Source organism: Nipponia nippon, unplaced genomic scaffold (genome assembly GCF_047370975.1).
Source record: "Nipponia nippon isolate SJK-2023a ecotype South Korea unplaced genomic scaffold, ASM4737097v1 scaffold_1, whole genome shotgun sequence".
Taxonomy (NCBI): domain Eukaryota; kingdom Metazoa; phylum Chordata; class Aves; order Pelecaniformes; family Threskiornithidae; genus Nipponia; species Nipponia nippon.
Genome location: NW_028262290.1, coordinates 82,467,576 through 82,491,210, shown reverse-complemented (window position 1 = coordinate 82,491,210; position 23,635 = coordinate 82,467,576). Strand labels below are relative to the sequence as shown.

Sequence of the window (23,635 nt, the reverse complement as noted above, 5' to 3'; positions counted from 1 at the left end):
CAGCAGGCGGCTCCCGAAAAGTGGCCGGGGGGTGTGTGCGTGTCCGAGCGCCTCGGCTTGCCGGGGGTCTGCAGGAGCAGCCCCTCGGGGGTCGGGGCTTCGTGAGCGGGCGGGGGCGAGCGGCGCCCCCCCGAATTATTCAGCGTTTTGGGCTGTGCGCGGGGGCGGAACCGGAGGCCGGCGAGCGGGAGCGGAGGGCTGCCGCCGGCTCTCCGCCGGGGAGGCGCTGGGCGCGCTGGAGCGGGCAGGGGCTGGAGGCGCCGGTGCCGCGGCTTTGCCCGCCGCGGCCCCCGCCGGCGGCAGCTCCCGGGGGTGCCGGCGGCCAGCAGCCCCGCGGGAAGGAGGCTGCCCTGGGCTCCGGCGGGGCTGGTGCCGGTCCCTGCCCTCCCTCCTGCCTCTGCAACTGGGTCTCGGGGGGAGCGGGGAGCTCCCTCCGCAGGGGTTCCCTGCGTGAGACCCAAACCCGGGGAGCTGGCTTCTTCCACCTCGCGTGGGCGTCTGAGGCTTCAAACGATGGAGGTTTCAGAAGCAGGGCTGTTGTTAAGCAGCCTTTTTTTAAGGTCTGTTTATTAAGTGCATGCTATTAAGTGTAGACAAAAATCTTCCGATACAAAATGCAAAGTAATGAGGCTTAAGTCTTGAAGGTGGTTTGAGCCTTACCGCTATCTTGTGGATCTTGACAACTTCATCATGTTAGGTGAGGAAACCAAAGCAAAGACACTTTGCTACTTATTCAGGGTATATTCTAAAAATCAAAACTTGGGTCCTCTCCTGGGCTAAGTTAGCTGAACGTTATACAACAGTATTTTACCAAATCGGTTCAGCCCACCTAGTGTTGACACGGCCTTAGGAACATAAGGTGTCTGGTATTAATGCAGCGACTTCTCTGCGTGTGTTGTGCTTGTAGATCGCTGGCAAAGCTTGTGTCTGGGTTGCGACTTCTGGTGACTGACTGCACGAGTGCTTTAATCACGCTGAAGCAGTTGCACTGTCAGGGTTGTAAATACAGGCCAGACATCTGTTTTATAGGACTGTGATTAAGTTGCAAAACCGTCCTTTGCCCTCATGAAATAGCTTTCCTCATGTTCTCGGTGCTGCTTTTGATGCTTCCACAAGAAAAATAGGTGATCTGTTTGCCGGAGTAATAATTAGTCAAATAAAAGAAGGTCATACACCTTACTGCTTGTTAGCTTTTCATTTGTCAGACAACAAAGGTTCTGTCAAGTGCAATAAGAAGGAAGAAACACAGGATTAACTTTCAAAAAGTCTGAGTTAAGTAGTAATATTGGTTTTCTTTTTTTTTTTTTTTTTTTCTCCCTTGTAGAGGATGTAGCCCTTGCCTTTCAAAAGCTTGCAAGCCATGAGCAATATGGTAGTATTAGCCTAGCCTTGCAAAATTAATCCGAAGAGTCATTCGCTCTGACACAAAGTATTGTAGCGTGCCCTACATAAAGGTGAAGAAGAGAGTTAATGGTCTTGACTCCCCTATTAACCAAAATTACTTGCCCCAGGGAAAAACCAAGTAAATTTTGCCAGCCTGTGTTAGTATTTCAGCATGTATTTATGTTGATTTGTGGTTGCTGCATGCAGACTTTGATCTTTCTTAAGAACTCCTATTCCCTTTCAACATGTTGATATTACTTTAAAAGATCAGTAAGTACAGCACCTTGACTTTAATCTGCATCCAAAGTCCCACCCATAAGTATAAACATTTTCCTTTCCTCACACCGGAGCATATGTAAATGGCATATAGGGAGCATAAGGCACAATAGCAGAAATGCACTGGGCCTGACCTAGCTAGCACAGAAAAACGTTTGTTGAAGGCACTGGATTGAGCCACTAGCTGGCTAATTTAATTTGTGCGAGGCAGACATCCTGCAGCTGCTCTTTATGAAAATATTTGCTGACTTATCTGAGAGAATTATTGTTCTCGTTAAAATAAGTTGTAGTGTGTGGAAGGAAGAGGAAGCTGGATGAAAGGCACAGGTAAAAAGCCTGGTCTGCTCTGCTCTCGTTTGTCAGCGATGTAAGTCCACTGATATAATTATGTTTTGGGAGAAAAGCTGGTAGGGGAGAAGGGTATATACTGGCACTTCACAGGGGTCGTTCCTCAGCATTACCAAGAAACCCCTGTTCACTGCGCTGGAGGCAAGGGTGTCTTCAATCTGGCTGTTGCAGAAAAATACTGTACAACTAAAAGGTTTATAGGAGGAAAAAAAAAAAAAAGACCAAACCTGCATTACTATTTATCCCATACCTTTCCATAGCTCGATGCTGATTGTAACCTGCTCTAGGTATAGGACAATGCTCACTGGAACAAAATGAGGCAACTGGGGAAGATACTCCTGGAGTGCAGGAACGCACGCATTGCAGAGTCCTGTTGGGACTTGCCATGTTAAATGTGATGTGGGATAATGCCAAGCTCCCGCCGATCAGCTGACATTGCTGTCATCTGAGACTTAGCAGCTTTTTGACTTCTCCATCTTGCTGCCCAGTTTCCTTCCTTTACTATTTCTTAGTATTCTTAGCTTTTATTCTTCTAGGACAACAAGTGGTTGTACCTGTCTCCAGAGGAGCCTCGATTTTCATCTCTGTCCCAGTTTTCTAACTTGGCCAATTAAAAAAGAATTGCTCTGAGTAAAGAATTAGGCTAGAAGGGTCAGCCCTGGAACTTACTCCCCAAAATGCCTTTTTATTTTTTTTTTTTTTTTTGAGATATTAAAGTGATTACGAAGTTGCATTCGAAATACAGAAGTGAAGTGTTTTCTGAGGCTTTTTAAAACTATTTCAGGCTGTTGATTGATCTGTGCTACCTTTTGGTGTTTGAAGGAAGGTCAGTGGTGGAATCGTAACTTTTTCAGTATATTTACATAGTCATATTTTCATATATAAAGTGTTAAAACCTGTAGAAATCCCGGAGATCCCTAATCAGAATTAAAAGTATGGATGTGTGCAATAGAGCCATTTGGCTGTGTTGCTCAAAACAGCCTGAAAAAATCGTTCCCATATGTGTTACCAGCAGCTAGGGTGCTCGCAAGGGAGCAGTCTCTTTGTGGTGGCTGAGGTTAAACTTCTTTTTTTTCCAGTGAGAATGCATCCCTGCTAAAAGGGAATGTATGCCATGAGGGAAGGAGAAGAGTCATCTCAAGATGAGAAGGAACACAAGGAAATTTGGCACAAAAAAGGCAGGAGAGGGAAGCTCAAACTGCCTCTTTAGCTGAAGCTCCCAAGCAGTGCTTACCAGAGCAGCAGGGGAAGTAGGTGCAGAAGTCAAGTTCATTTTCCTCCTCTTACACGGGGAGTCACTTTGCCCAATATATGCGGTGTGTTGCACTGAACCATGGTCGCTGTCCTTGTCACCGGAGAAGTGTGGCAGTTGCTGGCCCAGCTGAGGTCAGAGAGTGCTTGAGGCTGGGGGGGGGGACTTGTGGAGGTCATCTTGTCCAAACCTGCCCTCTGAGCTGGTGCTCAGCTCCTGGGGAGCTTGCAGCACAGTGTGCACAGCGGTGGCTTCAGAGATTGGCTGCATTTAGTTGCTGCTAAGCTTAAAAGATAAAGGATTTTTTTTTCCACCCTTAATTTCCACAATTGGAAGAGAAGGGGGAAGAAAACTCTGTCTCCTGCCTTCTGTCTAGCATGTCTGGGTAGGTGATGTTGAAGGAGAGGTTATTAAAAGCATGATCATCATCATGGAGGTCCTGCTGATGTTTTTCTCACATTGCACAGAGGCTTACCGGGAGCTGCGGGGTAGCCTCCTCTGAGGCACAGCAGATACTCTGTGTCCATCGTGCTTTTATTTATAATAGTACTGCTGGTACCTAGAGTTCAGGATGGTTTCCATAATTTCTGCTTTCCACAGTTGAACATATTTGCTTGTGTACTCTATTTTAAGGCAGGGCTCCCAGCATGTGTCCTGAAGGAGCAAGTGTTGAACCTCCTTCTGTGGGAAGGCTATGGGGCCAAAATTAATTCTGAGGCTTTGAGCTTAGCTTCAGAGGTGGTATCTGCTGAGCCTGGAAGCTCTTATTTTGGATACGCAGCTTGCAGCAAACTTTTCCTGGGTGTTCCTGTGCTGCTGCATTTGGAAGAGCACTGCCTCCCAGTGCAGGGTCATTCATAGAGACCTTCGAGGTGTTCGGCATGCCCTGCAGCCAGATGACCTTGGCACTGCCAAGTTTCTGCTCTTAAAGTGAAAATCTAGTGATGCTAATAAATTTTGGCTTCGATACTCAGGGTTCTGGTTGTGCTGCGCAGCATAGCTTACGTGTTTACGACAATCTCGGACGTCTCCCGGTTTATGTTAAAAGTGTTTTATTGATAGCACAAGTATGGGTTTTTATGTTCCAGCTTGTGATACTGATGTAGCTTACACCAGCAAAGCTGCAGTTCAGACCAGTGGGGCAAAACCATCATCCCATAAGCGGTGGCATAAAGGTTACATTTCTGGAGGACTTCTGAGTGCCCAAGTCACGCCAAGAAGGAACGGTGCCTCTTTTGGCTGTTGACACTGGCTGCGTTTTCCGAAGTTTCTGAGCTGTGACTACTTCTCGTATTTAGGCTTTTTAAAAGCTGATGGTTGTTTTGTCAACAGTTATTTTTAGGTTAATTAGAGAGCATTATGTTTTGAGTGGAAAACATTTCAAGGGGGACTCAGGACTACCTTACCGAGTCGGAAAGAAAAGAAAGTTTTTGTAGGTTTGTTTCTGTGAGTCGGGAAATCGTGTTCAGCTCATCGGTAGCACATTGTCATAACTGCCTACTACACATACTTCACGTGTGCCTTTCATAACATAGATTTGCGCAACTGGAGCGTAGCCATCGTCACTGGGCTGGAGCCTAGCAGCCCTGCTGGCACCACGAATATTGTAAAATGACACAAGAATTCCCTTAAAGCTGCAAAACACATAACTACTGAAATTAGCAATAGAGGCTCTACATTGTGCAGGGCCTGCTCGTAGGTTTTTAGGTATGTTCAGTCAGACTCCAGCTCCAGGAGAGCTGTGAAACCCCCACCGTTACAAAAGTCTTGGCTGTTTCTGAGTCTTGGGGTTTTTTTGGGTTTTTTTGGTTGTTTTTTTTTTTTTTTTTTTTACCTTCTGGTGACACCTCACTGAAATAGTTACATTTTTATTTTTTGCCTTTTCTCTAGTCCTGTGTTTGTGTCAGCGCTTTGTGTGTAAGCTATTTTGCTCTAACTAGACTTTCTTCTTTATACGTATTTTCATTTGGTGAGCCCTGTGTATAGGTGATGTTGAAGGTTGTGAACCTCTCTGGCTCTTTTTTGGTTTTGGAGCTGTTGCACAGCCTGCTGCCTGGTAAAAGGGAATTGTGTTTGAAAGCACGGCCAGTCCCAACTTATTTTTGAAGCCAAGTGGCACAGGCTTTTATCAGAAAAGCTCCACAATTTTTTCCATGATTCTGTGGGAGAGAGGGAAGGCGAAAGGAAGGGGAGCTTGAGCTTTCTGTGTCGCCTGGAGAGTTTAGTGGGCTGGTCCCATGAGTAAACCGAGAAACCCTGCAATCTTTCAGTGCTCTGGTTGCCCCAGGGTGCCGCAAAAGATGGAAGGAGAAGTTTGGGACCCCCATTCAATAATTACACAGCCGGCTGGCTTGGTTTTACCACATTGAGCTTGCTCTGTAGTGATTTTAGCTGAATCTTGGGCTTCAGCTTGGTAAGACCAATATAGTCTCCTGAATCTGTTTTTTGGCTTTAGAAGATAGCTCAAGGAGAATTGGTACGTCCTTGGCTCTGGGTGCATGGGGGTGTGTGTTTATATAGTGTCACTCTGCACAGAACAAATGCAGACCTAACCACTAGCAAGTGAATAGCATGCCTGCTTTTTTCTTTTTCCTTTTAATATGGTCAGTGAATATTGATGTAACTTCAAAAAAAAAAAAATTATCGCAAAAGAAATGTCTTTTTGCATCGCTTGGGTGGATGAAGCCCCAGCGGAAGATGCTGCAGTCTCCTGCGAGGGGCAGGAGCAGCAGCTCCATCCCTTGCACGCCCGGCGTGGTGAATGTGTGCCGGTCGCAGGCCAGCAGCACTATGCATGCTGCTCCCTGCACTTCTGGAGGGAAGCGTGTCCTCTGGGTAGTTTGATCTCACCAACCTTTTCGGCTGCAGGGCCAGTATTTTTCCTTAGTGAATCACAGTCCCCAGCTGTGGTCTGAAGGCAGGAATGTAGTTTTGGGTGGAGCCCTGGTAGAAGGGCAGGAGGTGAAAAGTCACTGAATTAAGACTTTTGCTGAGGGGCAAAAAAAAGAATTACCAGCCTTAAGTCTCTGATTGTGGCTACTTTACAAGTTTTGGGATGTGACCTCAGAACTTGCTGGATTGATTACAATTTCAGGCTTGTATGAGAGGGTCATGACTTAAGCATTCTCATTTCTCTTGATCTTCCTGTTATTTGTCATTATGAGACATTTTAAACCGCAAGTGAGACATGAAGGAGGATGGCTAGCTGTTGGGGCAACAGTTACAGGCAAATGACTGTTGTTCAGGTATTATTGGTACAAATTTTGCACGGTGTTTTTTTTTTTTTTTTAAAAACTTATTTAGGATTTTCTAAGATGTCCTATGTATGCCTGAAATTTGAGTATCATCCATTGGTCATATTTACTGTAATGCAACTTTGTTTTGGACAATTCCCTGATTAAGAAAGGTTAAGTGGATTATTCTTTTGGTTAGAAGTCCATTAAGTAACTCAAAAACTCAATTTTTTTAAAGATAGGGCTTCTCAAAGTTTGGATGCAGAATGGGAGTTGATGTTAACTGTCCTCCAGATCTGCCTTGTGAAGTAAACTATATCCATGCTGAAGAAGAAATTAACGCTTTGTTACATGGAAAACATGAGCATTATATTGGAAAACTATACTGGGAAAGGGTCATTAGGATGGAAGGAATGAGTACAGATTACTAGTATTTCTAAACATACCTGTAAGAAGTAGGAGGACGTTGGGGGAGAACGTACTGTCCACTTCTAGACTCATTTCTGCAAAGTCAGTGATCAAGACTGCCATCTCAGGCAGGTCCAAATATTGGTTATGCTTGTTCTTGATGTCCTCAGCTGGACAGCCAGCATACAGCTGGGTCAGGGGGTGTCTGGCAGTGGCTCTGCAAGGTGTTGTGGTGTTGTTGTTCCATGGACCCTGTGACTGGCTGGACACTTTCCCACTGCAAACCAGTGACTGACTGGGGAAGGCCACTGTGGCCAAGTAACTGTTTTTCAGCCTAGCCTGTAAAAGCCTTTTTATTTGGCAGAAAATTTAGAGGGTTGGGTTGTTTTATTGAAATCTCAAACATGAATGATGTTGGAGGAACTTGATAATACATGTTTTTCCTTGTCGAATACTTTACTAGGAACAGATGTGACTTTGGATCAGATTTGAAACATGGCAGGAATTGGTATGTGTTTGGTTTTCGTGACCAAATTTAACATCTCCATTTTGCATAAACTCTTCCTTATAGGGGTTTAACACACAGTTTCTATATGAGATCTTGTAATTTTTCCTAGTGAGCAATTGTGCTTAGTTATTTTTCACTAAGAAGGAGCAGCCACAGTCAGTAACTGGAAAAAAACCAAAGAACACTCCAGCCCTTTTGAGGCTTTGAGGAAAACTTTACGCTTTTGTATGGAAGGAAGTCTTCAAAAGGGAAAGGTACTGGTTGCTACTGGTTTTCTGAACTTGCAGTGAAAATTCAGATCCAATACATCCTAAGCTGGATTTCTTATGTGTCTCAGTGGCCCTGCCCCCAGTGGGTAAATATAAGTACACTGGAGCAGGGCCTAAATGTGGGAGTCAGTGTAATACCTTTTACTCCTAGGATTAATGGCATGCTGAAGGAAAACATCCTGGAGGATAGACTTTATCAGTCTCCTGTACCATCTAGTGGCCTATCAGACTTCAGAGTTGAATAGGGTTCCAGTATTTGTATGTTAATACATTTTAGCAAATTCTTAAATTACTTCAGTGGGGCATTTCATCTGGTTTATGGTATCAGACTTTCTTTTCTTTGAAGGTATGTAATTTTCATCTTGTGGCAAGCCTCGCTAGGCATTTTTGAGTGAATATTAAGCAAAGGTGAATACTGAAGAAATCAATATTCTCTTTAACCCACCTCTTAGATGGGTTAAATCTTTCTGTGAAATTATTTGGGGGTTGGTTTTGTTTTGTTCCAAATGAGGGAAAGAGGAAGGAAGAGAGGGGAGCTCAGCAGCAGACTTCAGGAGCTAAGCTGTGCCTTCACAGGTGATCCGGGCTGATGGCACGTTCAGGGTGAACGGTTGTCTTGGAGAACTCAGGAAATAAAAGGCTAAGTGCACTTTGATGTGTTAGTGTTGCCTCTTCCTATATATTCTTGGGAAACTATTCATAATCCTTTATTATAGGCCAGTGATATGAGAGTGTGTTAATAGGAGGCTGTCTTTGTTTTGTTTTGGAGAATGTCCTTGCAGGAGGTGCTATAAGGACACCTTAGCAGAGGAAAATGTTTGGTTGTTGCTTTTTCCTCTGGGGGCATAGCTACATTCCCACCCTGAGCAACTTTACCCAAGGGCTTTTTCTTGCGGCATGTCTGCCTCTGTACTGGAGTAGGCGTTACAGGGTTTTTGGGTTGTTTTTTATGTTCTTAACTACTTGACGCCGTTATGCCGGCAGAATGACACCCTGCTGCCCAAGCCTGCCATCACAGTCTTAGTCAGGATTGAGTTTGGTGCCTGTAGCATAACCTTGGGTAGAGACCTGAGGCTAACGTGATTGATGAGGGCTAGCTGCCATTAACTCCAGCTGGAATTACAAAGCTGTGTATTTCTGAAAGTCATCATCAAAGTTAACACCTTAAACCTTTTGGCCCTCTTTCTGCCTCTTTCTCTTACAAACCTTCAAAAGGCTTTAGAAAACTCATTTAGATGAATTTTCCAGCATCTGGAGAAAACATTTCTGTAGTTCTTGAAAAGATGCTGGATTGTGAAGGTGGTGCGACTGGCAAAGTCTTGCATGGCTTTGACGTTGTGCACTGCATGCCTGTATTGTCCTTCTTCCCAACCTTGCAAACAGAAATGCAGGATTTCTCTGGAAAGATTCTCACGCTTCCCCTTTGCATTCCACCAAACTAGCTCTGGTTTTGGGGACAGGAGATAAGAGAAGTTTATTCCTTGTTTTGAAAAAGTATTGATGTTTACAGTGTTAACGGAAATGGATTATTTGGTCCTATTTTAGTTGCTGTTGTTTAGCGTGCCATTAGAATGTTTACTCAGATGAAGTTAAATATATTTAAGAGAATAGGATTGTTTTTCTTATGAAGTTGTTTATCCTGAGGAAAAGTCAAATCCTTTTGTTTAATGTACCCGTCTAGTTCACAGAAGCAGTGGAGATCATTTCTGTTTGACCATTTTAGTGGGTCAAAACCCAACTGTGTGTCTTGGTTAGGGTATATTTTTATTTGCTTCAGAAAGGAGCCAGGTTGGCAGGACGCCGGAGTTCACATCGGGACAAGGAGTAGATGCTGATTCTGTAGGTCAGACTTCTTGCTTTGTTGGTTGTCTTCTTGGATCTCTTCCCCTTAGTAAATATAGACTGTGGTTTTGTGATTAGGGTTTATCTCCTCATTACAGCTTTCTGGCGATGGGTACGATGGATAGGTTTGTTTGGTGTGTGCAATCAGTTAGTATATTCCCTAGACAAAAATGAGAGCGGCATTTACAGCAGGGCTTTGGAGGGTGGCATTTCCTGCTGCTTTTCAGACCCTGTACCAGGAGGAGCGTCCCATGAAGCCAGCTCTTTGTTGTTGAAACTCCAAGAGTTGGATTCTGCCGTGTGATACTTGATAAGCTATTTCAAGGAATAAATAAACTCAGAAAATCTGAGCTGGAAAATATAATTTGCACAGCAGCCCCTTTTTCCCCCTCCTGCAATTACATTTCTAATATTTTGCGCACCAAATCAGAGTTTTAACAGATGGCAGATGGGATTTTGGCGTAAAGTTGCACAGCGCTTGCAGCAAAAGGGTGATTTTCTGTTTTGTGTTAGTTTTGAGAGTCTCCGCTCCCAATTCCTGTGTTTCTGTTGCACCATTTCTGACATCGTTTTGCTTTGGTGATTCAGTACCTTAAATGACTACAGTCCTGGTGCAGTAGTAAACTCCCTGGGGTTTTTGTATGGAAGCCTATGAATAAACATAATTGTGATATAATGAAATACTTGTGTTAAACTTTTACTGTATAGTTACACCTTTGACAGTAGGATGCTTTCGTACCGTGAAGTTAAGGTGGAGATGCTATCAGTAGCTGGTGGAGGACCAAAGGTGGTATCCAAATCTGTGCATTTTCTTATGAGAGTCCAGTGGTCCTTTGTCAGTGGCTTGTTCTTAGCAGTCCTTACTGAGCGCAAAGGGAAAACATTGAGCTGTGGGATCCTTTTCCTTCGGATAGCGATTCAGCATTTCCTGTGTTCCAGGTGCTTCTGGAGCCAGGCGAATACAGGCTGTAATCCTGAATTCTGATTTCTTGAACTTGCGTGCTGCTTACAGAAACACTCCTTTATATTGCTTGCAAATACTTGATTTGAAAAGTGCACAGTCACTTTATGCAGTCAGAGAGGACACAAAAGCTTTGCTGTTTTCCTGGGATTTTTGTTTTTTCTGCTGGAAGGCATCAGAGTTTTTGGTAAGCAGCATGAGCTGTGGCTGTCCCAGAGCACAGGGATGTGCCTACCGCTCCGCATACAGACAGGAGTCGTCTCTCATTAGGAAAGAAGAGTTGGTGCATGTTAATCAGTGGCTAAATTGAAGGGGCAAGAAGGGCTCAAGGCGGCAAAGGTCTGGACACCTGCAGCAGCAGATGATGGGTCACGCTGCTGCGGGGATTGCCCGAGGTGCTCCTGGGGAAGCAGAGCAGAGGAGAGGAGCTGGCGTCAGGCTCTGCGCAAGAGCAGATGCTTTAGCAGGACGGCTTCTCAAAGGGGTCTCCTTGTTGGACGGGATAATGATATCTGATAGCTACTGCTTCAAAATGCATAAATTAAGCTTTTTTTGGCTTTGCAATTCCTATCAAAGTCAGAGAATAATCTGCTGCTGCTGTCCTGAGGCCAGCTGGAGTTTTCCTAGCTGTAGGTTTTGAGTGTATTTTTTCTGGTTGGGTCTCTGGTATTATAAATGCCAGCATTTTGGAAAGTCTTGATTTTTAGAGTTGTCTTTTTAAATCTTTTTTTTGGCAGTATTGAGCAATGACGTGCTTCTGGAGAGTTTCACATAGGCTAATTGGAGAAATGTGGGGTTATTCTCGAGAAAGCTGCAGTAATATATGTCTTAAAAAATAGGACTTTGGCATTTGTTAGTACTGCTCTGTTGGTGGCAATATTATTGTAGTAAAATTTGCCCTTTTTAGTTTTATTGACACTGAAATTCCTACTTTTTGTTGTCATGTGATCATCTTTTCCCCTGATTGTGTTCCAGATGTTGTACCAGAGTAACTAGTAATCAGCGAGTGGCTCTTTCTCTCCAGAAGAGCAGTCATGGTGCTACCACTTGCTCTTCAGGAAAGAGCTGGGTTTTTATCCAATCTTTGTTAGAAGAGGGAGAAGTTTCGAGAGATCTCTGTCACATGGCGAGAGCGTTACCTGAGGCTGCTGGAGGTAGCCTGTGCTTAGGACCATTGGGGAGTTCGCTCTTTACATCTTCACCTGTGGAAGGGTCTGAGACCACCTGGAAGCTAGGATGCTCTTTGTATGTGCTTTAAAAAAGAAAAGGCTATGTCAATAAGCTCAAAACTATGGCTGTATAAATTGCTGCTTCTTTTGTGGGTGTGTATATTTATTTAGCTTGCTGATATTTTATTGTAGTCCAGCTGCAATGCTGTGTGCTGTTGCTTCCTTTCCCTATTACCAAGGAAGAGGAGAGGGGTGGGGGAAAAATAATACCTTGTACTCTTTGCTGGTGCAGATCTAACTATGGTATTTGTGCCTTCTTTTTATAGTAACCTGTTGTTCCTTGCTAATGCTGATGTTATCTATCATTCTTGTATATTGCACGTGCTTTTTTTTCCATTTCTTAAATTTAAGTAAATGATTTGGCGCAGCTGGGGGAATATCTGCCTAGGAGGAAACATGATGATGAGTCGCTTCAGGATTATTTAAAAGCAAAAAACTTGCAATTGTATATTTGCTCTCTCTTTCTGATTTTGTAGTTGGAATTAACTGAAACAGTAAAAAAAAAATTTGCCGTTTGTTTATTTTTCAATGACCTGGGAAGTTCCTTGACAAAGCTCAAAAGCCATACTGAGCAAAACTAACAAAAACATCTGAATAGCTGAAAGCTTAAATTCCCTGCTGGAAAGGTGGTTTTTTGAGGAGAAAAAATAAGTTCAGAAGTGGTAACCATTAGTGGCTATAAATAAAGAGTTACTCATTTAGGCTCTCGGACGGATAAAAGAGAGCTTGTTCCAGTTTTTCATCTTTATCGTGTGGTAAAAAGTAATGTATGCCATGCCTTGCCATTTTTTAGATAGCTTTAAAAATAGCTGCACTTGTGCTGTTTTCTGCTCAAAGAAAGGTCTTCAAGTATATTTGCATAAATGGCAAAAGCTGTTTGGCCCCAGTCTGAAATAAATACATGAATTTATGAATCATTTCACAGCATAAGTTGTGTTCCCTGCAGGGCAGTGTCTCTATTCTGTCAGTACATTTACAGTTTTGATAAAACACTCAATTTTGTTCCAAGCCAATATCTGTAATCGTGTGAGCAACACGGAAGCAGTGTAGAGGAGTAGCTAATGTGTACCCAGTGCATCAGTAGGTCTTGTCTTTTGGAAAATAAAACCTGGTTTGCAACCTTGTGAAGGAGCAGGCTGATTTTCTTCCTTGGGGACACCCTCTGTGGCAGTGAGGAGGATGCCACAGACCAGCCTGAAGTAGCGATGCGCTGAGACCCCCCTGGGGACCCTGGAAGAGCCCTGAGGACCCTGGGCCTCTGTGGAGTTTGGGAGCAGCTTCAGAGGAGAGGCAGGTTTTCCTAGTCTCCAGGTGTTGGGATTACCCTTGTCCAGAGGGGCACCTTGTGCAGTCTGTGTCCTTGGGTTTCTTGTACTGCATACGGTGCTGATCCCACAAATTACATTTTCCATTTAAAGTCTTTAAAGCAGTGGCTAGCTTTTACACTTAGCTGTGTGTTTCAGCCTAATTAAGTGAGGAACCTGGGGACTCGCATGAATAATTAAATAATAATTAATTTCTCTTTGACTTCCCTAGTGCAGAACTGGGATGTTCATCTTCAGACCTAGATTTCTTCTACCTTGGCGTTGACTGACCAAGCATTGACACTTGTCGTGTCCTCTTTCCCCTTTAATGCCAAGTGCGTTTGTGAATGTGTTGCGCTTCTCAGGCTCCTTTGGAAAGTAATGATAAAGATGCGATGCTCTTGGGCTTACCCTGAGTCAGAGGAAGTTTGGTTTTGAGTGTCCTACTTGTTGTGGCTCCGTACAGTGCATTTAGCACAGCAGCTCTCCGGCAGCAGAGAGGGCTGTTACAAAGGTCTCTTCAGGGCCATGGGTAGCAGAGGTGAGCAAACCACTCCCGATCGTGAGCTTTGCTTCTCTTATCAACAGACGTTGGCAGTTTCCAAACAAGCGGCTGCGATAGTGGCTCCTGGCTGGGCAGGAGGGGGAAGTTGTTGGCGAAAGGCAGGCATGCGGGTGGGTAGGTTTAAAGGCACACGAGAGTTTTAGGGTTTCAGTGACCTATAGCTAGGCAATGCGATCATGGCTAAAGGTAAATGAACCCAAACCAAGCAGTGAGAGACAGTGTTGAGGCTTGCGTTTCTAAAATTAGGTGCCTTGACTTCCATAATATTGGGTTGTGTAATTTTCTTCCATGGAGATTTAGCTCCTGATGTTGCTCTACTTAAAATAAGTAAAGACATCTTGATTCAGCAAGGTTGGTAATCCCAGGATGAATATCAGACACAGTTCCACCTGAATTAGAGAAGAGTTGTAATGTATTTAAAATTAAGCATGTTCTGAAATACCTTGTGGTTTTGGCTTCTAGATGGGTACAAGTCACTTGGCTTCCTACACATCACAGTCCAAGCTTGCCACAGGACAGTTAATGAACATCTAGGGAAAGATGTCCCTGACCATGGCAGGGGGGGTCGAACTAGATGATCTTTAAAGGTCCCTTCCAACCCAACCCCGTCTGACTCTGTAAATGCTATCCCTGTTGGGACTCAAGAAACCCCCAAAACTCCACTTAACAGTAACCAGTCAAAATGACTAAAATCCATTAGGTAACTACTGCTGATCTTGGTACAAATTATGTATTAGTGACCATGGTTCAAGCATAACTTCTGCAGTGCTACTTTTACACTTACCTCAGTGCCCTTCTGCATGGCCGCTGTAACTCCCCAGCGGGTAACAGCCAGTGGAATAGCCCCACGTCACACCGGCTGCCCCGTCCCCTTTCAGCCAGGAGTGCTGGCGCGGCCTCTGCAGCCATGTCCGTACCGTCAGGGAGGAGGCCAGGCGTCTCTGCCACAATCGGGTCTCTGTGCTCTCTGCACAGATGCAGCTTTGTTAACAAATGACTCGTCTAACTTACTACCATTTTTTAATCTGTCTCAGGATCATTGTTACATTGATTTGTATGTTAGCTGTAGAACAGCTTTTATTGCAGACATGTTCCTGGAAAGCTAGAAATGAGGGGGTTTTTTTATTCCTTTTTTATTTTTTTTTTTTTTTTAATGAAGCTGTCAAGCCATCTCCTTACTGATGCAGTGCGTGGCATGTGTTGAGGGAAGAATATCTACCACTGGTGACTTTTGTAGTGGAGGTGTTCAGAATTGACTCTGAAATTGCATAGGAGATTTTTTGGCTTTTTAGGAAGCTGTCATAAGAGAGAATTGGCTTTGGAAGGGTGCAAATGTTGCTTACATATTAGCTCACAGAAGGCTGAGTTTCCATGATGCTTCCTTTAATTTAGCTGAAGGGAAGTGCAGCAGTGCATGGTCAGGAGTAAAGGAGAGGGTGTCTTGTAGTTCCTAACTGTGCTGAAGACACTGAATTGCATTAGGACTGGATAGGGGTAATTACACGCCAGCCTGTGTCCCTCAGGCACCAGATGGTATCATGAGACCTGCTGTTAGGAGGAAAAAAAGTCTCCAGTTGGAGGCATTGTGTAGAGAATAGACTTAAAGAAGAATTGGACATTGCTCTCTCATTGAAACGAGCAGGAAGAAGCAGTGTATGACATTATACATTATTGTGTAAAGTAAAGTAGTAACTGAGTTTTACAGGGCAAGTAATGTTCAACACCTGTGGCGTGAATGGTGCTGCCCGTGTCATTCACACAGCTGCCTCGGGAATGGCGGGTGTGGGTGCCTGTGTGCACACGGGGTGATTCATGACCGGCCCATGCTCTCTCTTGAGTATTCAGGAATCGACTCGCTGGGAAAAATTTCTGCTGGAAGCTTCTTTTCGAAACAGAAGGACCATTGAATGTAATCACATATTTTATTTCTGTAAATGTGTCCATAAATTGTTTTTAGACAAAAAATAAATGGATACATGAGGGAGAGACTTGTACAGCATATTGGGGTAAAACAAACAAAAAAACCCACCAAACAATCAAACCCAAAAAATCTTCTTGCAAGTTGGCTGAAGTTGTGTATTACCTCTGGAAGGAAGTTGGGTATGTTTGAGAATGGGTCTCAACGTGATCTGAAGGAATTAAAATGAAGCATGTCTCTCTGCATACTTCTAGCTATGGGCCTAGATTTTGTAGCTGTCATGTACAAATGGGGTCTTGCTTATGTGAATATGAGGTGGGGATTTAACTCGGAGAAGAAAATGTCATGAAAGCATGTATAATATCTGAAAATATACACAGAAGTTCTGACAGTCACATTTGTGCATAAACAAACAAGCTCGTGGCTATCTGAAGATGAAAGGGAACTGAAAATTTGACCAAAACAATGTTGTATAGGTACTTGCTTCAAAAGATCTCAGTTTGGTGATAAACATGCTGCCAGAGTTTAGCTGTGCTCATCGTATGCGTGAGCACCTAGAATTATGATGAAATTATAGTCACTTCTTTGAAACAAAGACAAGTTGATACTTGAAACAACAGGGAAATTGTAGGAAGACTGGCTCATGAGCAAGAGGGAAGGTGATGCCATGTGAACGCTGTCGTGGCATTTGGATGATTAAACTGCATCATTGCATCTGCCAAAGACTTGCAGCCTTCAACAAGTAATTCAATCTGCTTTTGCCTTGGTTCTCTAGTTGCAAAATACTACAGGATTTTCCATTTCCATTATCTTTTTCCCTTTTCCTGCGTAGAGAGGTGTAGTGCATAAGGCTCTTGCCCTCCCTGTCTCCTTGTGCCAATACAAATAAAACCAGATCTACCACCTATGCAAAGCAAGGGGCAAAGTTCTGGGTGACTTCCTTGGGGTTTGCAATGTTTTCTGCTGCACACATGGAAGTGGTGTGGAGCTCCAAGGACTCAAAATTCATTTCCGTACAGGTGAGGAAATCTCTGTTCCTTCCTGCAGAATGAAGTATTTTATATGCTGCATAGGGGGTTAAAGGTAGTAAGTGCAGTAAGAAGAAAGTTATTGTTCCATTTTTGAGATTGTTTATGACTTCTTTTAAAAGCAAATTTGTTCTATTTAAGTCCAAGTCTTTTTGGCCAGCCAAGTCAAAGCTTGGAGGAAGCTAATACAAAGCTGGCAGTGGAGGAAGGCATTGCTACTGCAACATTTATTTGCAATAAAGCATAAGTGGCTTTTCATGATTCCTACTGTCCTAGAGTTAAGGAGCGCCGCAGGGGCACCAGCTTCAGCAGAACTGTTGCCTGGGGTTGGGTTTTCTGGTAATAATGAGCAAGATGCTTCTCAGATGTTCTGCTCCTCCGAGATTAACGATAACAGGCTGTTTTTTGATTTTTGAAGAGTAAAAATATCATTTTGGCTACAGCAGTCTGAATAATTAGTAACATGCTTAAAAACATTCAGTTTTTTAGAAATGATGCTTCTGAGAGTAATTCAGTAGGGATGGGTACCCCTCCAGGTGACCCAAATTTGAGCATTTTTCCCAAAGGAGGTCTGGGCTGAAGAAGCAGTCATTTATTCTTGGGTATGCATCACGTTCACATCAGCTGAAATCAAGCACATGCTCTTTCTGACTAAGGAAGCTTTCCTGAATCCTCTTCTGTTCCACAGTAATTTGCCAATAGTACTTCTCTTTGCACAATTCCATGCTTCAGCATCTGTGGAAAAGTTGTTTTTTCAACAGTGTTTAGGTCATTTCATTTTACCTAGAGTTATTTAAAAAAAAACACCACCCAAACCCAATAAATAGCTGTTTTGTTGACTCACAGTGTAGTAATATGAGGAGTGACTTTATTACTAGTATGAAAAGTAGTGAAAGATACTGTCTGTGTTTAGGCAGAGGAAGACATTTATATTTGTTTTAGACTTGTGTTCTTTGGTGCCATAAAAATCTAATTATGAGTAAGTAAGATTAAGTATGTTTTAATAGCACTATGTCAAGCAGTCATGGAAAATTCCCAGTCTGAGCTTGTGCAGGCGTTTGAATACTATGAAGTCCATATACTTTGGGGTTTTTTTTGGGTTTTTTTGTTTTTTTTTTTTTCTTTTCTGTTTTTAGGGTTCTTTTTTTATTCTTTAAGAAAAAACACCTTTCTGGGCAGGGAAGAATCAGTAATACTGCATTTTGAGTGCTACAGTTGCATTTTAATTTAGGCAACCTGCTAATTTGACTTGAACTTACTGTGCAGTCACCTTCTTTATAAATAATTTAAAGCCACACGCTTGTGATGGAAAGCCTATAAAGTCCTCCCAGGTTTCACAGCCTGGGGAGCTGCACCACGCTGTGGGAAGTAGATGTTTATGGAATTGTCTGGGCTGACGTTTACAAAAGAGTTGGTTGACTTAATTCATTGCCAAGTAAAATAAATTGCTGTGTAAAGGTTCATGCTCCTGAGTAGACATGCTTTCAGAGGTAGCTAAGAGAAAAATCATGGTTCCCTGGGCTTTGGGGTCAACAAGGGTTGTTCATGAAAGCCTGCTGTCCAGTGTGTTGACTCATAGCTTCCAGCAGACCTTTTGGGTGTCAGGGGGAGGGGGGGAGCTGGGAAATGCAGAGCAGGGATGTGTAAACCTACTGGAGCAGTTTCCTTACAGGAGAAAAGTATGCTTTCGTCTTAAAGTTGCTGCACTGTATGTATGTTGCCTGTCTGTGGCCTGATAGAGGTGTACGTTATTCTATGGGTAGCCTAAGGTATTGGATAGTGTGTTTTGAAATATGACTTCTTTTTGAAGACAAGGTGGCCAGAGTGGAAAGAGGTGCCTGCTCCTGGGTATGCTCTTGCTAGCAGCACGATCCCCTGCCTGCTGGTACGTCCCGAGCTCTCCACAAAGACATTTGTGCTTCACACACAAATACATTTCATACCCCCTAGGTCTCCGCCATCATTTCATTACTTTCACCAGCCTTAAAGTCTGCTGGGTTTCACTTTTGAATATCTCTGTCTTAAAGCAGCTGTGTTCTTGCCGGGTCTTTCTTTGGTCTCACATGAGTTTTTCTAATCTGGGGAAGCACAGCTCTCCACAGCTGGTGCTTGCAGGCGCTTCTAGGCTGGGGGAGATGTGGCTGCTAGTCACAACTGGCAGGTCTTTGTGTGAAGGAAATGGGATCTCCTCCCTGGATTTAGACCAAAAAAGCTGAGTTTAGTGTCTTGGCCCAAGTAGGTCACATTGGTAGTACAGAATGCGGTCTGATTTCAGACCTGATCCTGGAGAAGTGGGGGGAAAAAAAAGTCTCCCTCTCTGCTGCAGTGATGCTCAGCTTCTTGCTTGAGCTAATCCCCTTGGCTAATGGGAAGAACTTGGGTACAAGGGGTTCCCACCTTGGTATATGAATGATGCACCTCTGGGAGATTACAATGTATAGTCAAAATCGCTTGGCTGAGAAGGTCCTTTGCCTGCTGAGGCATGCAGCTGTTCAACCCTGTTTTTATTACGCTTTTGCACACTGGACGTAGTAAACTAGAAGACAGTTTCAGCCCAGATGCGTTTCCTTGTACTCCTCATTTATCTCTGGGATAAATGCCCATTTTGTCAGGTGTTAATGCTTTAAATCATTTCTCTTTGGTTAAACTCTTCTAATTGCTTTGTGGTTTCGTTTTGGGTTAAGTCTTCTATCAACCCGCAGTACAGTAAAACACGTATGCATGCAACAAAAATTACAGAAGCAACTGCTCTGTGTTTCTGCTTTTTCTGCTCCTGCCACAAGTACTAGGTTGAGGTGGTCATTTTTCCTTTTAACAATTACTAGCTCACATAAACATGCATTGAAGAGAAAAAAAAAAAATCAGCGCCAGAGCGATGCAGGAAATGTTCATCCCTGTTATGAAAACAAGGATGCGGAACGGGAATGCATCAAATCTCTAGGTGTGCCTGCAAGTGAGGAACCGTGCCACACCTTTTTGTTGAAAGGTGGAGTGCAGATTTCTAGCTTCTTTGGAAAGATGCTATAAGCCATGAGGAAAAGTGCATTGTTGTACATCCAAGGAACCTGTGAGCTGCTTTGTATGACCTGCCTTGGGGATTTGTCTACAGATGCGAGGTGGGAAGCAGTATGAAATTACAGGGTTCAGTCCAGTGTATAGCGTGAAAGTATCTATGACAGGAGAAGAGAAGGTTTGCTGATATAAATACCTGCTCTGTTTCTGGGTTTTCTACTAAAGGTGTTTCCTTCTGGCAGTTTTGTGGTGAATGAACTTAAAAGGAGTCAATTTTTATTATATGTAATGTATATGAAAAAAATCCTAATAAAAGAAAAAATGACTTGCCATGATGACTCAGGTGACTCGCTCTGTAGATGCTTCATTTTATAGTTGCACAAGTGCAGAAAAATCAAAACATATGCTAATAAGAGTAGCATTACTGGAAGGAAATGTATCTGGTCCGGGAGAAGAAGTGCACTAAGCAAAAGCAGGAGATTGCTTTTCAGAGGGTTGTGACCTTGAGGGGCTGAATATAATGAATGCAGTGTTTCAGGCTGCCTTTTTACCTTGAAACTGCTGCATACCATTGGTATTCATCAGCAGTGATGGGGCTCTGCAGCGGGAAGCCTTGCAAAGCATCACCTCTGAGAGAAGTTTAAAGCCGATAAAGTGCAAAACTGTTCAAAGCGCATGCAGGAAACGCTGCCTTTTATCTGAACTTCATGGCTTTCTAACTTTACCTAAAATATAAGCTTCATTGCTAAGTTTGCTGTTGGTATAGATCCCAAGCTCTTTTTTTTACTAAGTTGCACCTTCTGCATGTATTACGGTGATGTAAAACGCTACCGGTGCAGCCTGCTCTGGCAAAGCTGAGTTAGCCCTGATGGACAGTCTTCTGCTCGCACCGTTCAGCAGCTGAGAGAGAGACTGGGCTGGGATTAGATTTCTCTTCCACAACTGCCACCTAATTTTCCTCGTCCCCTGTGTTGGGGAAGTGAATTAGGTGTTTTCAAATGCCTGTTGCAATCGATTTTTGTTTAAAAACATTTGATCACAGTTTGAGAAGTAACCCATGAATGGCTATTTCATATTTACTGACACGTTGGTGTTTGGTTCAGGTCTAGTAGATTAGATCATATTTGAGTTATTTAAAAACTGAATGAATTTTGAATTGAATAAGAAATTATTTAAGGTCATAGGTTTTTGTCCTCCACAGTTTGATACATTCTCTTCATATTTCAAGGGGATGTTGAAATACAGCAGTGATCAAATCTTTCGTGCTTTAGATCTCAGTTTGTAGCTGAGTGTTAAAATTTGTTGGGAGTCTTTCCTGAGTTTCTGACCTGGGAAAGAGGAGAAGGTAATCATTGGAGATGGAGGAGACAGGAAGAGCTGCTGCTGACAGCCAGTCCTCCTGCCTGCTCCAGACCCAGGAGAAGTGTCCACCAACGTCTCAGGGGGTGGTTCTTCCCAGGCATCCCAGGCTATGGATGGAGGCAGGTAGGACAAAAGAAAACAAGGCTTAGGAAAACAGAAGAAAGGACACCTGTTTAGGGTTGTAGACAGGTGCAGTAATTTCAAAGGGTTCTGTTAGTATCATTTTTTCAACTGCTGTGAAAGCAAATTAATTCTAAAATAGAATCATAGAATCGTTTAGGTTGGGAAAGACCTTTAAGATCATCAAGTCCAACTGTTAACCTAGCACTGCCAAGTCCACCACTAAACCATGTCCCTAAGCACCACGTCTACCCTTCTTTTAAATACTTCCAGGAATGGAGACTCAACCACTTCCCTGGGCAGCCTGTTCCAGTGTTTGACAACTCTTTCGGTGAAGAAATTTTTCCTAATATCCAATCTAAACTTCCCCTGGTGCAGCTTGAGGGTGTTTCCTCTTGTCCTATCACTTGTTACTTGGGAGAAGAGACCGACCCCTACCTGGCTACAACCTCCTTTCAGGTAGTTGTAGAGAGCAATAAGGTCTCCCCTCAGCCTCCTCTTCTCCAGGCTGAGCAATCCCAGTTCCTTCAGCTGCTCCTCGTAAGACTTGTGCTCTAGACCCTTCACCAACTTCTTTGCCCTTCCTTGGACACGCTCCAGCACCTCGATGTCCTTCTTGTAGCGAGGGGCCCAAAACCAAACACAGTACTTGACGTGGGGCCTCACCAGTGCTGAGTACAGGGGCACTGTCACCTCCCTGGTCCTGCTGGAATGGGAATAAATGGAAAGGGGAATAAACTCTCTTCTTCTGTCTATGTAGTCCTGTGGTCCTCTTTACAGGTCTGCTAGGGAGGTCTAAGTGAGGGTCACTATAAGACTTTTTTTTCTTCCCCCGCCCCGTCTTTCTGAAAACAGAGAATATCTATTAAAAAAGTCTATAGTCTATACCCTGACTGCTCCTTTAGTTGCTTACTTCTGTCCTGTTGGTTGAAGCTCCTATAACTCTCCAGCAAACATGCTTGCCCCTTTCTCCATAGAGCTATCATACATGTTACTTAGTGGGCTTGTGAGTGCTTTAACATGCTGCTAGGATTTAATTAAAATACTGTTGCCTGCTCACTTTTGTTTTTTAAGCTGTGCGTTTTGTTGCCTTATGCAAGGCAGTGAGCTTCAGGAAGTCAGAGGGCAAAAGGTGTTGGATATCCCATGCCATAAAAAGTGCAAACGTCTTGAGTTATCCCCAAAGAAGGGAGAGATTGTGTATTGTTTGGAGTGCACGTCCTCCCTGCTCAAAGAGGGGTGCCTGCAATGAAGCTGGCTGTGTGCGTGCTGTGTGAGGAGCCAGGCTGAGCTCAGCCGATGCTCGCCGGGCACAGCAGCGTCCCTCTGCATCCCCGGCACTCCCTTGTATGCATGAGCCCTGAGCCGCCAACGGCCAGCATTTCTGTCGCCTGTGCATGGGAATAAGCCAGGGCTCTGCCCTTTAGTGATAAAGCATGCCATTACATTTTGCTTAATTGGATGTGTTTTCATCAGGTGATCTCCAGACAGGCAATTTGGAGTTGCTCAGTGATTGTTGTGGTTTGCAGCATACAAATTAGTGTGGGAAGTTGCTAACGCTAGCCTTGCAACTTATGACTTCAGTGGCAGGATCGGCTTTTTCTGTGCTCACATGAAGCACAGAAGGTAAGGAGGGTGAGAGCACAGATGGGTGCCATGCTTCCCGCCATTTGTCGGGACGTCCATGTGTAGCTCTGATGAAGGATCATCCCATCTTCCAAACCTGCTTGTAAAAGCCAGGCACCACAGGTGGGCTTTGGACATAGAGGGGTACACCTCCCCAGGGCAAGTTGCTTACCTCCTGGATTTTTAGGATTAATTAATTTTTATTTAATTAATTTTTAAGGATGGTTAGGTCCTGGGTATGTAGTACTGGTTACCCACCACCTCAAGTTGTGTCATAACCTATGTTGGACTCGTTCGGTGTGATGCTGCAAGTCTGATAACATCTGCCCGAGCTTCCCAAATCAGCCTCAGCGCTGCTGCTACCCGGTTGCTGCGGTCACTTGTTGCAGGCCAGAAAACCACATTTTCCTGGCTAGGTGTAGCCATGGCATGTGTTTATTTGTCATCAAGCTTCTCTGGGCTCCTGCTCCTGCCTTTGAACTGTGGTGTGCTGCCTTGCGCCTGCCCTGGGGAACCACGTGTGCGAGGGGCAGGCTGCTGGGCTGTGGAGCTGTCTCAGCTGTTGGAGCTGGTGTGGCAGAGAGGCACTCGTCCTGGATTCAGGACATTGCCCCTGATATATAACAGGGCATATGAACAGGGTCGAGTGGGTGCTGCTGCTGAAAGCTGCTGGGTGAATCGCTGTGGCTCGTGGGAACAGAGGACCTGAGCTCCGTCTGCTAAGCTTGGTGCAGCCCAAACCTGTCAACTACTTGTGGTCAAAGTGTAACTGGGATTTGTTCCTCAGCGTGAGGTCAGACCGGCCAGATGGGCCTTGAGAAAGGCAAGGCTGAAATGATTGTTGGAAATGCTACTGAACGGGTCCAAAAGCACATCCTAATTTACCAGCTGTCCAGTGTTTTTCATCTGTTCCTCCTGGTTTCTGTATTCTATTAAGTATTAGCCATAGTAAGTCCTTGTTGTACAGATGTTTACCCATATGCAGGGTTCT

At 44.0% G+C, this 23,635-nt stretch overlaps 1 protein-coding gene across 1 annotated transcript in view; it reads left to right on the top strand.

Annotated features, from left to right (window-relative positions):
* MYO10 (myosin X) overlaps window positions 1-23,635 on the top strand; it is a 173,475-nt gene that overhangs the window by 401 nt on the left and 149,439 nt on the right. The gene's annotated exons all lie outside the window — the stretch shown is intronic.